The following is a 17,067-nucleotide window of genomic DNA, read 5'->3' on the forward strand; positions in this document are numbered from 1 at the left end:
ACTAAACCAACTTCAATGGACAGAGCATGGGAATTTTGTGGTGCTGTGTCTGTGTCTGTCCTGCATCCCTACAGCATCATCCTTCTCTGAGTTGTGCAGCTAAGGTACAGACATGAAAGGGTACAACTTTTGAGAAAGTGCCTGGTAAACTTGGTCTATGGCATTGCTTTCATCCTCTGTCTTTTTGGCTTGGGTTCAAAGTTTTGGCTTGGGTTAGGCTCAGAGGGAGAGATATTTCGGACATTGAATTGTTTATGTGATTTCAGGAGTTTCCTGACAATAGAGTCTCCTCTATTTCCACTCCAATCCCAAGATACCCAAGTCCTTTTGACACAGCTACCATCTTTCCTCCACTTGCTGTGGGATCTCTTACTACCTTTCTTTTGACCTTTAAAGGTGGACACTTTTTCACTACAATCCTTTGGTATTGCCTTACCAGCCCTGGCCTTTATAGGCTCTTTCCTCCCTCTAGAGAACTGTCTGAACCTCATCTCTATTATGCTGTGTGGACTCATCTTTATAATCTTAGCTTACAGGTCACTTCTTTCAGGAGATCCCTTCTGACCTTCCAGTCAGTGCTGGACATCTTTCTTGAGCAGTGCTTGCATGTGTGCAATGGAAGACCTAGCAACTGGGGTTGCAATTATTCTGTTACTGTATTACCATGGTGGTAAATGTTTGTTTAAACTAAACTTAAGTTTGTTTCTTCATTATTAAACACAGTGCCTAGCACATAGAAGAAACTCAACAAATCCTTGCTAAATCGCTACATGTTAGCTATGCCCTAAAGTATAGAGTTTGCAAAAGAACTGTTGATCTGATTATAACAGCTTCCCTTGGTCTGTTAGTTATAACAAATTTGAAACAAAATACTAAGGATCTTCACAGCATAGTCTGTTTAATAGTGATGGACACTTTGATTTATAATGCACACAGTAAGCAGTGGAAGAACATACATATTAAACCCTTCCTGGTGGCATTTAGCAACAGTTCATCTCAGTGTTTTTTTTTCATGATCTATAAAATCAGAATGATGGCATATAATAATAAGATTTTTCTTTTTGAAAAATTTATTATTCTTTGTTAATTATGTGGGTATGTGCATGAGTGTCTGTGTGCGTGTGTGCACAGAAGTGCACATGATTTCATTGGCTGGAAGAGGGTATCAGATGCCCTGAATTTGGAGGTACAGATGATTGCAAGCTTCTCTGCCATGTACCACTGCCCCAGTCTGCGCTCTATGTGCTAGACCCCAGTTTGTGAGCTTCGGGCAAGGGGCTGGAGGTTGAGAACACACACGCAGAGACAGACCAACACGCAGACCTTTAAACACTGACACCAAAGCCCCCCTTTATTAACACCATGTAGGCATAAATACACTGCAGTCAATGGCCAACAGCTGAAAATTCCATCCTCTGATCCTCTAAGCTAGGCACAGCTTCTAGTAACTTTAATTAGAAGTTTCTAGGAGGGAAGAGCAGCTGAAGGCCAGGACTCATTAATCCCAACACTTCCCAGTATGGGTGCTAAGAACTGAGATTCAGTTATCTGTTAAGAGCTTTGCATGCTCCTAACTGCCGAGTCATCATACCAAACTTTAATCATGGGGTTTTATGACAACTGAATGGCACACTTTACACATAATTGGTGCACTAAACACTGTGGGTTCTAAAGGGGGTGAGTAGGAAGCAACTTAATTGTTTTGTTCTCCATTATTCTTTTGGAATTGTTCTGTTAAGTTCTTTTTTCCTTTCTTCTGTCTCAAAAAGACAACCAAAGGTTTTCTGATCATTGACTAGAAGCACATAGCTTCACTTCTGGATGTTCTAGAGTCCAAATCATTCTAATTTACAAGCGAATGTCGTCAAATGGTGGTGTGTCTGTGTGGAGAAAGGAGAGCCCTTCAACTGTTGGTGGATATGTAAGCTAGGGCAATCATTTTACATTCTCAAAAGTTAGAATTAGACTCTATGATCCGGCTCTACCACTCCTGGGCCATATACGAATAACTCTATAGTCTACCGTGGAGATACTTGAATATGTATGTTTATTACGGTTCTCTTCCCAGTTGCTAAGAAATGAAATCAGTTATGATGCCCACCAAGTAAAGCCTGGACAATGAAGGTGTGGTCCTTATACACAAGAAAATTTTATTTAGCTATAAAGAAAAGTAAAATGAAGAAATTTGCAGATAAACAGTTGAAACTAGAAAATACTATGATGAAGGAGGTAACCAAACCTAGAATGACACACACTATATGTTCTCTCAAGCATGCAAATCTCAGCTTTGCATCATTAGCTATGTATGTTTAACTGTGGTACCCATGGAAGCCAGAAACAAGAAAGAGGCTATTAACAGAGGGAGGTGTTAAAATATAGGTTAAATGCAAGTAGAGAAGAAGGATATTGGGGGTGGAAAAGTTCTGATTTATTTGATGTGAATTTTTCTTTCTCCATGTACTTAGCTGGGATAACCTCAGGTTGAAGAGCCATGATCGAAGAAGGGCTTATAGAGAACGTTCTCCATTTTTCCTTGGGTCACTCATTCCACTTTCACTCACCATCCAGTCTCAGTCTGCTACACAGTGGAGCCTGGGGACAGGAGCTCAAGGAAGGATAGAGCTGGCCTCCCTTTTACATGGTATTGCTTGCCTTTCTGATGTCATAAAGGAAGATCCAGATCATTTCCCTTTGAGGCTCTGTCCATGTGTGTGTCCGTGTGTGTCCGTGTGTGTGTGTGTGTTTCTTAGAGGATGTTGGATCTGAGGGTTCCCTGTCTTCTGTCATCTGTAGGGTGATGGATTTGCACTTGTTACTTAAGCATGCCCTCAGACCACTTCTATCAATTTTAAACAAAACCTGGGTTTTCCTTAACCTTCCAAACCTAACTTTTGGGCAGGATATGTTTTTAGTTGATATGAATTTACCTCCTTTGCCCAAAGCACACACACCTTTCATCTTGGAATCTATCAAGTCTCTAAGTGCAAATTGCTCTTATTCTCTTTTCCATAAGCAGAACTGGGATTTGAAGGCCTCGCTCCACACGGTAGATAAAGAGAGGCGTGTTCTCCTTTGTGAGTTTCTATGTGTGTGCAGTTGCATATCTGTCTGGGTGTAGATGCACATGTATATGTGTGCACATGCCAAAGGGAGCCAGAGGACAACCTTGGGAGTCCTCCGTCAGGCACCATCTGTTTTTCCTATGATATAGGGCCTTTCACTTATCTGGAGCTAGCTAAGCAGACTAGGCTGGCTGTGGCCACAGGAACTGCCCACTTCTTTCTCCCTATTCCTGGGATTACAAGCACACTACCAGTTTTGATTTTTAAATGTATAAAAATGTCTCAGGAATTGAAAACAGGAGCCTGTTCTCATGAGCCAAATACTTTACCGACTGAGCCATTCCTCAGTCCCACTTTTGACACAGAATTCACAATATAGTTCATAGTTTTATTGTTTACAGTTGAAATCTACCACATCTCTTATGTTATGCCAAGCTGCTCCAAGAGCCTTCTAGCCTTTAGGCTTTGCAGGGGAGTCAAGTTCAAGGCCAAAGGAGGCACAAACTGAGAGAGTGCCTTTAAAGTTTATGAGGGTGAGAAAAGTTTAAGCGTCAGAGCCCAGCAACATGCGATATTATTATCGCATAAGCATGGCCTAGAACCTCCGTGCTAGTTGCCAGGCCTCCCTGGTTGGTTGTGCCCACAAGGGGAGCCTGCGTTTCCTAAGCCTGTTTGCAGAACCTCTAGTAAGCAGTGCAGCATCCCCTTAGAATATTGGGTTTTCTTCACCCTTTAATTTCAGGCTTGGTGTATCAGCCAACATCAACACAATGGGAAAGCACCCTCCCTCACATCCTGTTGTCATGTACATTTTATGAATAATATGGTTAATTAATGAGTAGTTCTGGCAATTAGCTCATTATTAAAGCACAGCAGAGGTGTCAGCGTCAATTCTGTCATACTGAGTCATTCTAACTCTGAGAAAGGGTAGGAAGACTTAAGAGCCAGGTGTTAAGCAAAATGCAAGATGAAAGAGAACTATGTCTACCTCCAGAAACCACCCAGCCACTTCCTTCTCCTGTTAGAGCAGCAGAGGGTAAGAACTGACTTTTCTCTCAAACACTCGGGAATTTTATGTCTCAATCTTTATCCTTGACCTGGGAGTTGGCCCATCCTCCCACCTGTTGGCCCGTCTGTTCATACCCTTAGGAACTTTCTACTTATTTTTGAGGAAGAGTACTGCTTCACCCTGTTTGGCAACATCTTCAAGCTGTCTGTCAGAGGAGACCTCCTTTTGTCCAGATAACATGCCACCCCAATCATCTTTATTTTGAGACTTACTCTACATTTTTAAATTTATGTAACTTCTTTAAGAACCGTAACTTATCATTGTGCTACAGCAAGCTAGCATTATTTTTGAAATTGTTATCATAATTATTATTTAATTTGCAAGTAAATGGACAAAACTGGAAAAAACCGTACTGTGATAGCCCTGGTCCAGAAAGACAAATGTGATGAATCCTTCCTTCTACACAGATCCTAACTCTGAAACATACATACATGGCTGACCATGTATGTTTAACGTGCAGTACCCATGGAAGCCAGAAAACTAGAAGGGTGGCATCTGGGGTGGGGGGCTGTGTTCTAGAAGAGAGGGACAGTAGAGCTGAGGTAAAGTGAAAGCAGAGAGGTGCGCATGTGGTGTGTGAAGCAGATGTTGACCACCCCCACCCTCCAGAGGCTTGGCTCTCTCCTTTCACTGTGAGTTCCAGGAATCAAACTTCATTCAGGTTTACACAACAAGTGATTTTGCCAAGTGAAACCTCTCACTACCCTGACCTAGCATTCTTAGGAAATTCAGACTCTATTATAATATTGGCAGACATTTTCTGCTTAACTGAAGTCCCCCACAGGATGTCTTTCCTTAATGTGCTCACTTTCTGCTTGCCTGTTTGCCAGACACTTCAACCTGCCGTGCATTTCCATTCTACATCCCCTGCCCTGCTGATCCACACAAGTCAACCATGCTTTTCAGTAACCAGAGTCAGGAGAGCCCTTAGAAGATTTATCTGTTAGGGTGAACTATGTTCTATTATTAGCACATAATTTTGAATGGAATTTATGCCATGAATTTCAATAGATCATTGGAAGTAATAAATCCAATATTTATGATCAACTGAAACACTGCAGTTTAAAAACAATTGTTACATTCATTATCTCAGTTCTTGATTCATGCTCCAAGGCGGGATCACTCCATTACTTAGAAAAACTGAAGCTCGGCATTGAAAACTGCACAGAAGTAGTAAATTATTTGTAGATCATTATCCAAGACAATTCTGCTGATTCAAGGTCCATGTTCTTTGCTTTTGCTAAAATCATGTAAGTTATGCAGTTAATACCAACAGAAAGATGCTCATATGATTCCATTAAGGACGGATTTGCTGCATAAATCTATTTGCAGGTACTAATATCATATAGCTAATATTCACTGCAAGAAAGTATACTGAAATAGTTTTAAATGCATACCAAATTTGCATATTTACATACACTTTGTATTTTTTAAAAAATGTTTCAGTTATCTCAACTAATTCCCACAATAATTGAAACACCAAGGCTCATTTTCCATTATTATCTAAGCAACTCATGAATATTCTAAAATTAGACGTAAACTCAAGCATGCATTTAATGACATTGTATAATACTGAAACCTGGTACAAGGTTCTGAGAAAGTGAAACTGTAAACCACAATGTCCTTTATATTTGTGAACAGAGGATATATTCTAATGATAACACAATTTAACCAGTTTCTTACTGGTTCATTTTGATTCTATCATAGTCTTTAGAACCAGGCTTACAGCTGTAGAAAGCATGAAAGGTAACAAAGCTTATCCCTCACCATCAGAGGATTAAAATGCATACAGCAGATATTCTACAAATGCCAAGTAAGGAAGGAGAGAAGACCAAAGAAGCACTTTTTAAAGTTCAGTACAATGAAAGCAACATCCTCTCAGGAAATTAGGCAAGAAGAAAAGACATTTGAATAAGACCTAGGTGATGACAAGAGAAAAATGAAATGAGAGAATCTTCTAGTGTTAGTAAAGATAAGATGAAAGGAAAATACATTAGTACAAGTTGATTTTTGAGAATAATTGGTTGGCTTGTAGAATGTATAAAAAAACTGGAAAGAGGTAGGTCTAGGAAGACACCTGAGGTAGGACAATGAAAAGCCTTGAATATCAGGCTTTGGTGGATGTCACACACAAAAACAGGGATTGGTTGAAGGATTTTGATTCAAAGGGTCTGACAGGTGGGCAGTTTGTGGGTGCCAGGGAAGAGGTACCATTTTTCCTTAGTGCTGCACCCACCGGTAAGATGACTGTACTCATGTAAATAACCCTCAACTCAGTGGGTGGAGAAATAAATCAAAGTGAAAAGAGACTTTAGAAAACAAGGATTTCAGTAGGGGATAGAAGGGAATGAAGGAGAGTGATTCGGTGGGTAGTAAAAATGGCCAACATTCAATATACACAAGCATAGAATTGTCTATGAAAAAGTGCAGAAGAAATATACATTAGAGTGATCATAATTATGTATTTGAAAACCTTAGTCTTCTCAAATGTGGCCCTTAAAGATGACCTGAGAAGATCCCAAGTGTTTCACCCTTTTTGACCTTGCCATCCCACCATGCATTCCAACACATACATGTTCTTTGATGTGTCATGCATGTCTCTTTTTATTCTGCCAGAAAAATGTTTTCCATGGTTTCTTACCAAATAAATTTCATGAATATTTGAGCATGTTATTACTTCAAGGTGATCTTTTGTGTCACTCTGTAAAACAATACCCATATCCTGACCTGTGTCCCCAACACAGTGAATATTTCCCATTCTGGTGCTTAATACATTTTAGTATAACCAGTTGTTTGTTTGTGCATATACAGTTGTTGGGTAGTTTTGTGTATATAGTTTAGACAGAGTTTTTCTAATCAGAAAACTCAAACTCACAATGATCTTTCTGCTTCAGTTTCTAGGAGTTGAGATTCATAGGTAATTCCCAACTTTACCTAGCTCTAATTGTGTATCTTACCAATTATATATAAATTTTGTGGGAACAGGGACAGAGCCCACCTTGAATAGTCATGTGCCCTTAACACATGGCTTATGGAATTTACTTTCAAAATATCGTGGAGTCATTGTTGACATATATACAATGTAGAAAATAAATCCTAGAGCAATAGTAAAGATGTTCATGATATTTTTATAACTAAAGATCAATGTGACAAGGCGGACAATGAAGGCTGATGAGAAGCCAAGGACAATGGCACTAGGTTTCGATCCTAATACATGAACTGGCTTTGTGGGAGCGTAGCCTGTTTGGATGCTCACCTTCCTGGACCTAGATAGAAGTGGGAGGACCTTGGTCTTCCTGTAGAGCAGGGAATTTGGACTGCTCTTCAGTATCGAGAGGGAGGGGGAGTGGACTAGGGGGAGGAGAAGTGGAGTGGGGATAGGGGGAGGGGAGCGGGGGGAGGGGGCAATATGTGGGAGGAGGGGGAGGGAAATGGGAAACAGGGAGCAGTTGGAAATTTTAAGTAAAAAAGAATAAAAAAAAATCAATGTGAAATTACAAAGAGATATTTTCACAAATTATTTGGCACAACCTTCCATTTATAATTTATAATGTGTAAAGGTTTTTAATTTATTGTATGCATATGTGTGAGTATGAAGAAGTAAAAGCATATATGCTTCTGTCCATGGTGCTAAATGTGGATCTTTCACTCTTGAGAAATACCGTATCTTTAGGAGTTGGAAGATGAGATTTTAACCCTTCTGTCCTGTACAAATCTGCATCTATACAAATCTGCATCTATGTGCATTTTTGCTGAAGTTTTTTTTTTTTTTTTTTTTTGAGACAGGGTTTCTCTGTGGTTTTGGAGCCTGTCCTGGAACTAGCTCTTGTAGTCCAGGCTGGTCTCGAACTCACAGAGATCCGCCTGCCTCTGCCTCCCAAGTGCTGGGATTAAAGGCATGCGCCACCACCGCCCGGCTCTATGTGCATTTTTATTTTCCTCCTCCTCAACATCATCAACATCATGATCTCACTATCACCATCATCCCTATCATAATCATCCACGTCATAATCATCATCCCAGCATTTAATCATCACCATTATCCCCACCATCATCATTATCAATATCTCAATTACCATCATCACTATCACTGTCATCATGACCAATATCACTATTGTTGTCATAATCATTTCTGTCATCATCATCATTATCACAACCATTGTCCCTTTTACTTGCAAAACACTGACAATATGCCATTCTAGGTTCTACATTTTATCTGTATTGTGAAAGATAATATACACTGCTGTATACACAGTAGTATGAGAAGTTTCCTATTCAATGCAATATTAAAGATGCTGAAATGTCAGGCTAGAGGTGTTATATAGTTTGCTCAAGGTTACACACTAATCATTTACATGGCTATAAAGGAGACACATATAGCCATGATTTCTAACATTGTTTCTAAACCCTGGGTCAAATGACTGACCTCAATGCAATATTCTTAAGCTCAATTCTAGCAAATTTCAGTTCCTCCCTCTACTGAATGACCTTAGCATTCTTTGACATTTCTACCAAACTCAATAGCTATTATAGTTATTATATGAATTCCTCATACTCTTGGAGGTTAACCAAAGGCATTAGATCCCTCGGAACTGAAGTTCTGGATGTTTGTGGGTGCTGTGCATTGAACCTGGCTGCCCTGAAAGAATGCCAAGTGTTCTTCAGCAATGAGCTCTCCAGCGCAATCATCATAGTTCTTAAAGTGTACCTTTTCAGCTCTGATTTTCATGTATTGTCAAACACCCATAGGAAAAAGTATAGACAAATGGATAGTTAGCCTTAAATATCTTCTGGTATTTGGGCTAGAGCTAAGATCAAAAGAGAACTTAAGTTCTCAAGATAATTGAGATAGGTCTTGGTGGGAAAAGAACCAAGGTCCTCAAGAGGGACTGGAGAATGGACTGGTACTGAACCTGGGATTCCCAAAGGTATAGGAATAGCACCTGTATAGTGTTTCACAACAAGAACCATGATTATTTAACTGTGGTGCTTACAAATGAGACTGCAGCAGTGCTATGCTTGCCTTTGGATTCCATCTGAGACCCCAGCCCATGTGATGCTCTTGTCTACCACAGGGTTGGTCTTCCTCCTCAATTTTACCTTTCTGAAATGTTCAATTGTTTTGTAGTGTTTTAAGATGGGGTTTCTCTGTGAAACAGTCCTGACTGTCCTGGAACTTGTTTTGTAGACTAGGCTGGCCTAGAACTCACTGAGGTCCATCTGCCTCTGCCTCCCAAGTGCGAGGATTAAAGGCTTGAGCCCCCACCATCTGGCTCTGAAAATGCTCCTATAGATAATGTCTATATGTTCTTAAAGACAATGTGTCTAGATGATTCTGAATCCTGTGAGTTTGACGTATAGATTAAGTATATCAGATGCCAAGGAAAGGACAGCCATCAGAGTGCTGTTGGGAAATGGACAGTAGCCAACTGTGAGGCCATCACCAGTCTGCACTCACCCGTGAGAGCAGACTCTCTCTCTACGGAGAGAGGTCCCATTAGATGCGGTGACAGGGACACATGCATATGATACCACCACTTCATATCACCTCCAACATCCAGATTAGACACATCACAATTGCAACATGATTTTCAAATTCACTCAGAAGGCACTATGATAAAATGAAATGAGAAAATGTGGCAGAAAAACAGTTTTCTTTGATGCTATGATCCTTTTAGGAACAAGCACTGTCACTATCTTTTTGAGATTTCATAAGTAGCTAGAATTTTTAGAACAACAACAACAAAAATCCCAGCCCAGCCCAACCACTATCTGATGCCTGGAAGTGGTTTCCCTTAACACGATGCCAGGGTACATTTTTGTTCTGTGAGCTGTGTCTGCGCTAACCCCAGCTCCAGGATCAAACACTTTACACGTGTTGGTTGGGGGGGAATGCCCATCTCCTCAAATGCTTGGTTTAGTAAAAGCTAGTGGTTGAACTCAGCCATGGGTTCATCTGGTCAACGATAGCTCATACAAGGAATGAGTTTAAGAATTCTGAGTTCTCCCTTATAGTTTGTGCCTGCTTTTAAAAAGCAATGCTGAAAACTAAATCAGGGTTGTCTGTAGAGTGACTATGTGACCCAAAATATTACTTAGCACATGGTCAATACCTCTGGGACCCTTTAAAGAATTGTCAGTACTTACATAGTAGAACTCTGACATTTTGATGGTAATGGGAATCTCGGAATTTTTTTATTCATGTGTAATCAAGTCATCAGGAGAAAGCATGTCACAGATGTCAAAATAATTACTCTTCATTGCATAGATTGTTTTCTCCTGCTGGTGAAAAGTCAGAGAGACTTGCTTTGAATGAAGAACCATTCTCTCCACCTGTGCCCTTATGCGTTCTTTTTTTTTTTCTGATTTTCGAGACAGGGTTTCTCTGTAGTTTTTGGTGCCTGTCCTGGAACTAGCTCTTGTAGACCAGGCTGGCCTCGAACTCACAGAGATCCTCCTGCCTCTGCCTCCCGAGTGCTGGGATCAAAGGCGTGTGTCACCACCGCCTGGCCTGCCCTTATGTGTTCTTGAAGAGGATTGTGGAACCTCAGCCTCTTTTTCTTCTTTTATATTCCTTCATTCATGGTGTAAATGGTTTTGTATATCATACTTTCCTAGCATGATATACTGTCTTCACTACGGGACCAAAGCAATGCTTATGATCTTGAATGTCTAAATTCATCATCCAAACCAAACATTTCTCTCTATAAATTAGTATCTTAGGAGTCGTGTTATGATAAAGGAAAGCTAATGAGCAGAGCTAGGTGTCTGAACTCAGAGAAAGTGGTGGTTAACAGAGCAATTTGTATGTTCTACCTTAAGGAATTCTAGTAATTGGTACTCGCCATGAGAGGAATAGAAAAGAGCGGTTGCACAGAATAGGTGGAAATGATCATAGAATAGAGGGCTGGTTCTAAATGTTATCTACTTTTGTCATCAAAGAGTCATGACAAATGTATGCTTTAATTCTGACTATGGTAGCCATGCAAGGCAACATATATAACATGGGTCACATGGCAGTGACATATGATGCTAGTGCTCGTATTTTAAGTGCCTAGCAGCCTCATTTTCCAGGAACTCAGAGGCTGGGGACAATTTTGAGGAGGGAGTAACTGAGAGTCTGTGATACAGGTGCAAGCTTTGTACAACAGGGTGCTGATGCGAGATCCTGGGAGAGGGGATGTTTAAGCAATATTCTGTCCCTCTGGAAAATGAGGCACAGAAGGGGTTTTGAAAGCCAGTTAAGTACTCTACAGCAGAAATCTAGCCAGTAGGATTGAATGGCCATAATAAGAATAAAGTTTGGATTGTGTTATGGAAAATATTCTGTATATCAGGAGCAAAACTAGTTATTAAGTTTCACTTGCTGTTCAAGCTGAGGTTCCTAAAGCATTATTGAAAGAACAGCTTTATTGTAAAAGGCTTTCTAACTTAGAATGGATGGTTGTCAACTGCCTTCTTATCAATTATATGCCATTGTCTGTATCTGTCTTCCATTTCTTTTATCAAAATGAATAAATGATCGAACAATGACTTCCAAATACCTGCACATGCCCAGATCTTTATGCCATCCATACCGTGATAGAATATGGTTTTGTAGGTTTGTTAAAGTCTATTAGTGCTTTAATTCTATGAATTTCACTTTCAGTAATTATGGATTATTGTATGTTAATAGTAAATCATAAAGCACCCACAACCTAGTTCATCTGGTGGCTGTGTGTGTGTGTGTGTGATGTTGAATTGTGCTTTTTCTATGGCACATGCATGTGAGTGTGAAGTTACATGTACCCATGCATGCGCATGAGGAGGCCAGAGAAGGATGTTCCCCTGAGGCACAGTCTCTCACTGAAACAGAAGCTTACTTTCTTTTTTTTTTCTTTTCACTGTGTTATTGCTTATATTTATTTTTTATCGACATACATTTGTTACACATGCTTTCAACCTTCCACTTTTGTTTTTAGGGCAGTCTCATGCATCCTAGGCTTACCTTGAATTTTTTTTCCCCCTTTTTTTTTATTAAATATTTCCGCCTCCTCCCTGCCTCCCTTTTCCCTCCCCCTCCCCCACTCCCCACAGCCTGCTCCCCTCCCCCTCCCTCTCCAGTCCAAAGAGCAGTTAGGGTTCCCTGCCCTGTGGGCAGTCCAAGGTCCCCCCCCCTCCATCCAGGCCTAGGAAGGTGAGCATCCAAACAGGCTAGGCTCCCACAAAGCCAGTACATGCAGTAGGATCAAAACCCAGTGCCATTGTCCTTGGCTTCTCAGCAGCCCTCATCAGAAGCTTGCTTTCTAAGTTAGCCTGGCTGGAAACTGATTCTGGTGATCTACCTCTTCTCTCTCCAATGTTGAGTTTACAAACACAAACAGTCATGCCCAGCATTTTACATAGATACTGGGATCCTAGCCATGCTTCATGATTGCATATTAAGTGCTCCTACCTACTAAGGTACCTCCCCAAATCAACTTAGTTCTTCTTTGTCAAAAACATTTTGCCTTTCCAGTGAAATTGGAATACTTATAAATTTTAGAGTTGTTCACTTAAATCCTACCCAACAAAACTCTTCAGCATTTTTGTTATGATAATGTTAGACCCAATCTTTAAAATCCAAATTTACTGATTAATAATGAGTTTTTATTGTACAACCATAGTATAACTTTAGTTTATATCTTTAAAATTTCTTCAGCAAATGACCCGTGTTTTCACTGTGAGAAGTTGCGATTTTTTTTTTTTTAATCACATTTACCCATTGGGATTTCACATTTTCACACTAATCCTTTTGCTTTAGTTGAATCAAGTTTAGAACTTTAAACTGTTTATTACTAATATGTAGAACAAAATAGGATTGTAAAAACACCACTATAAAATGCAAACTTGATTTTTATGGAGCTGTTATTCATTTATATCACAAATATTCAGAGTTATGTTGTCTGCAAGTAACAATACTTTTCCTGCTACACATGGTTTATTGATTTTCTTGCCTTTTGCATACATTGAGATCTCTGTTGCTATGTATGACACATTGTGAGCAGATACGGTTTCCTTCTTCCTTCCTCATCATCCTGGTAGGAATTATGGGCAGTCTTACTATCGATTGTGGTAAGAGTTGCAGATTTTTAAAGAAGATAACTTTACCATTTTGAGAAAGTTTTTTAGAACAAACTAAAGGACTTTTTACTTTATACTTTTCTGTAAAAAGTTTCTGTGTTTTTAGTGTGCAGATGATTTCTCTCACATATAAATCTAGAATCCATGGAATGCTTTTCCTACACCTATGGAGATAACTCCAGGACTTTTCTCATTTCAGTCAGCAATGTGGTGAGCTGCATTGATTTCTGGACGTCAAGTAAAACTATGTATTCCTGGGGTACACCTCAATTGATTGAGAGGCACAGGTATTTTTAAATTTTTCAGTATCAACTTGCTACTATTTATCGAGGATGTTTTGTACATGCTTCCGTGCATGCGGGTTGTTGATCTGCAGTTTGGTATCCTTTGTGGAATATTTTAGCTTTGTTTCCGATTGAAGTCATGCTGGCCTCTCCTTTCATGGGTTCCTCTCTTCTGGAAAAGGTTTTAGAATTGGTACATTTTTTTTTCTTTCCTTTTGTTTTTTTTCAAAAATTTATTTATTTATGTATTTCATGTACATGAGTGCTCTGTCCTCATAGACACCAGAGAGGGCATCAGATCTCATTACAGATGGTTGCAAGAATTCATGTAGGTTCTGGGAATTAAACTCAGGACCTCTGGAAGAGAAGCCAGTGCTCTTAACTGCTGAGCCATCTTTCCAGCCTGCTTGGCAGGTGTAGCGTATGTGTGACCGATGGCATTCTCCCATAACTACTATTGCAACTCTGATCAAGCACAGTGGGGTCTGGAAAGGGAAGAAGGTGGGCTGGTGTCCATAGGAAGGATGCTTTTTTATCTACCTGAGTATTATTCTTATTCCCCTTTGGCTGAGGGAAGTCCTCAGTGACCATATCATATGAGGCATAAACATATTTTATGCTCTTTCCCCTTTTGAGGTGTTCTTCCCATATACAAGGTACACTGATAGTTGATTTTGTTGTTTTGAAACATGATTTATTTATTTTTATTCTATGTGCATGGCTGTTTGCCTGTATTTATGTAGGTGTGCTAACTGTGTGTACTGCCCATGGAGACTGGAAGAGGGCCCTAGGCCACTGGGAACTGGAGTTAGGGACAATGGTGAGCCACCACATGAGTGCTCCTCTGAAAGAAGAGCAAATGCTCTTTCTTGTTTACCTCCACCTTTATCAGCTTGTTTGTTTGTAAACACTTAGTTTTTACATTGAAAATAAAGGGTCCCCCCGTGCAATATATTGTGATTATGGTTTCCCCTCGTCATTTCCTTCCAAGTTCTCCCTACCCTTCCAACTCCATGTCTTCTTTCTCACTCTCATAAGAAAACAAACAGGCAAAGAAAAAAGACAAACACAACACATGTACACACACACACACACCATAAAAACAATAAATCCAGGAGGCATTGCTCTAACTCCCTGATAGTTGATTTTCAAATCATGTTCTAAGTGCAAGTTTGATGGCCTTGATTAAAATACCTCATCTATCCATATGACTTTCAGATGTGGTTAATTCCCCCCTTATAACTCTTTGTCTGTCTACAAAATGATATTTTTGTCTTTGTAGGCCCAACATTACCAATATATGAGGGAAACTAGATTTTTAATTAGGGCTGTATTGAATCTATAGACCAGGTTGAAAAGTATTAATATCTTAATACTGTAGAACCTTCCCAATTCCTGCACATATGTCTCTAAATATTCAGATGTATGGTTTTTACTCCCCCCTCCCTTTACACTTTGTGTTGCTAGTTTCTCTCCCTTTACCCTTAACTTGTTGATTCTTCTTAATGATTAATACATTTCAAACTTTAGTAAAAGACATCATCTAGGAATCTCTCAGAATCAAAGAAAGTAATTATTAATCAAATCCTCTAACCTAATTAATGAATCATTTTCATTGTCAAATCAATTGAATGGATGCAGCCATTTTCTTAACTCTCCACTGAGAACTTCGTCTTTTTCTTGGAAATGAAGCCCAGGCAACTGTGACATTCTATAAGATTGTGTTTTAAGGAGTTTCCTCTTTGTGCCTCTGTTCACTCAGCCTCCAGGAGTCCCTCATGGCTGCCCTTGAACCAGTCACTCTTCCACTGCTGCGAAGCAACTTAAGGAGGAAGTTTGTTTTGGGTATGGTTCCAGACAGAGAATCCATATTGCTGGGGGAAGCAGGGCAGCATGCAGTGAGAGCAGGAGCTCAGAGTTCCCATCTACAACCACAGGCAGAAACCAGAGAGCGAGCTGGAAGTGGGGCAAGACTATACATTTTCAGTCTGTCCCCAGTGATGTACTTCCTCCAACAAAGCTGTAACTCCTAAAGATCCTATAATATCCCAAACAGCACCAACTGTGGACCAACGGTTCAAACACCTGAGCCCACCTGGGTCATTTCTCACTGAAGCTACCACATCACTTAAGTGTCTCTAACAGTCCAAGGCTTTTGCTCAGACTGTCTAGAGATTGCCTGTGTTCAAGATTTGCGGTGCTACACCCTCAGGAAGCAATCCTCAAGCCTTTTAATTTTTGTAGGTTCAGGACTGAAAATGTGCAGGGTTGTGGCATGACCTGGGCAAGACTGAAGGTCTTTGTTTAAGCAAATTTTGAAAATTTATTTATTCAAGATTTTAATCACTGTAATATCGGGAAGCAATGCTGAGAAAGCATCTTGTTTTCTAAGGAATATATTATTATTCTAAAGAATCAGAATCAACAGGCAGCATACTCTTTTTATTCTTTTACTGGATATTTTAATTCATTTCATAATGTTCGTAAAAAGACTCTGCCTACTTCCATGGCCATTGGTTTTCCTTGAACCAGAGAATCTATATACCCGGAATGCTTTCCAAGCTGCTAAAAAGAAAAACCGAAAATCCTCTCTATCCTTTAATTGTTTGGTTGTTCTGGCAAAAGCTATAGCTCTGGAAAAGGATGGCAAATTCAGGAGAATGAAGTCAAGTGGCTTTTCTGTAGTGTTTATTTTATTTTTTTTATTTTGTAAAAGTCAAATTTACTAGAGAAGTAAAAGAGACATAAGCCAGAACTAAACACTGATCAAAATTATGATGGGAACCCTTGAAAACGTTTCCCTATGTGGCAAAGCATACATCTGTGTCTTTATTAAATCAAATCACTGTCCAGCAGATCATAAAATCGTATGATATAATTTCCCTGCACTACAGAACTTCCTATGACTCATAGACAACTTTGTGTTTAACTAGCACTTTTTTTTTCTGATACAAACGAGGAGCCAAATTAGTTATTAAGTTTCCAAGAATATGAACAAGATTGTCTTTGCTCTTACTCGCTTCCCTTAAAATCACAAATTTACCTTATGTTATTCTTCTTTCCTTGGCAATTTTGATTTTTTTTTTTTTAAAAAAATCCAAAGCAATTGGCAGGCATCACATTCCTCCCTCCTCCACATATGGCATGAAAAAAATGCCCACCATATGTTTCTAAGTCATTTGCTTCCCTGTCTCTGGACACTGCTGGTATCATCGCTGCATCAAGAAGCAGGAGTTCCATAAATTTATGAAGCTGTTGTCCAGAATATTCAGTACCATATATTCTATACTAACAGTTCTGCTACTATTGAAACTGACTTCAGAGTATCAGAGTTTTGTACATGTGCAGCACATGTATGCGTACATTTCTGTGTGTAAGTACACATGTAGGTATCCATCATGTAGAAACTACAGGCTGAATCCAGGTATCTTCCTCTATCACTTTCATCTCATTTTTTTTTTTTTTTTTTTTGAGACAGAACCTATCACTGGCTTTCAGCTCAACAATTGGCTAAGCTCCCTGGCCAGCAAGCCTGAGAGATCATGCTGTA

The sequence above is a fragment of the Chionomys nivalis genome, chromosome 12 (genome assembly GCF_950005125.1).
Source record: "Chionomys nivalis chromosome 12, mChiNiv1.1, whole genome shotgun sequence".
Lineage (NCBI taxonomy): Eukaryota > Metazoa > Chordata > Mammalia > Rodentia > Cricetidae > Chionomys > Chionomys nivalis.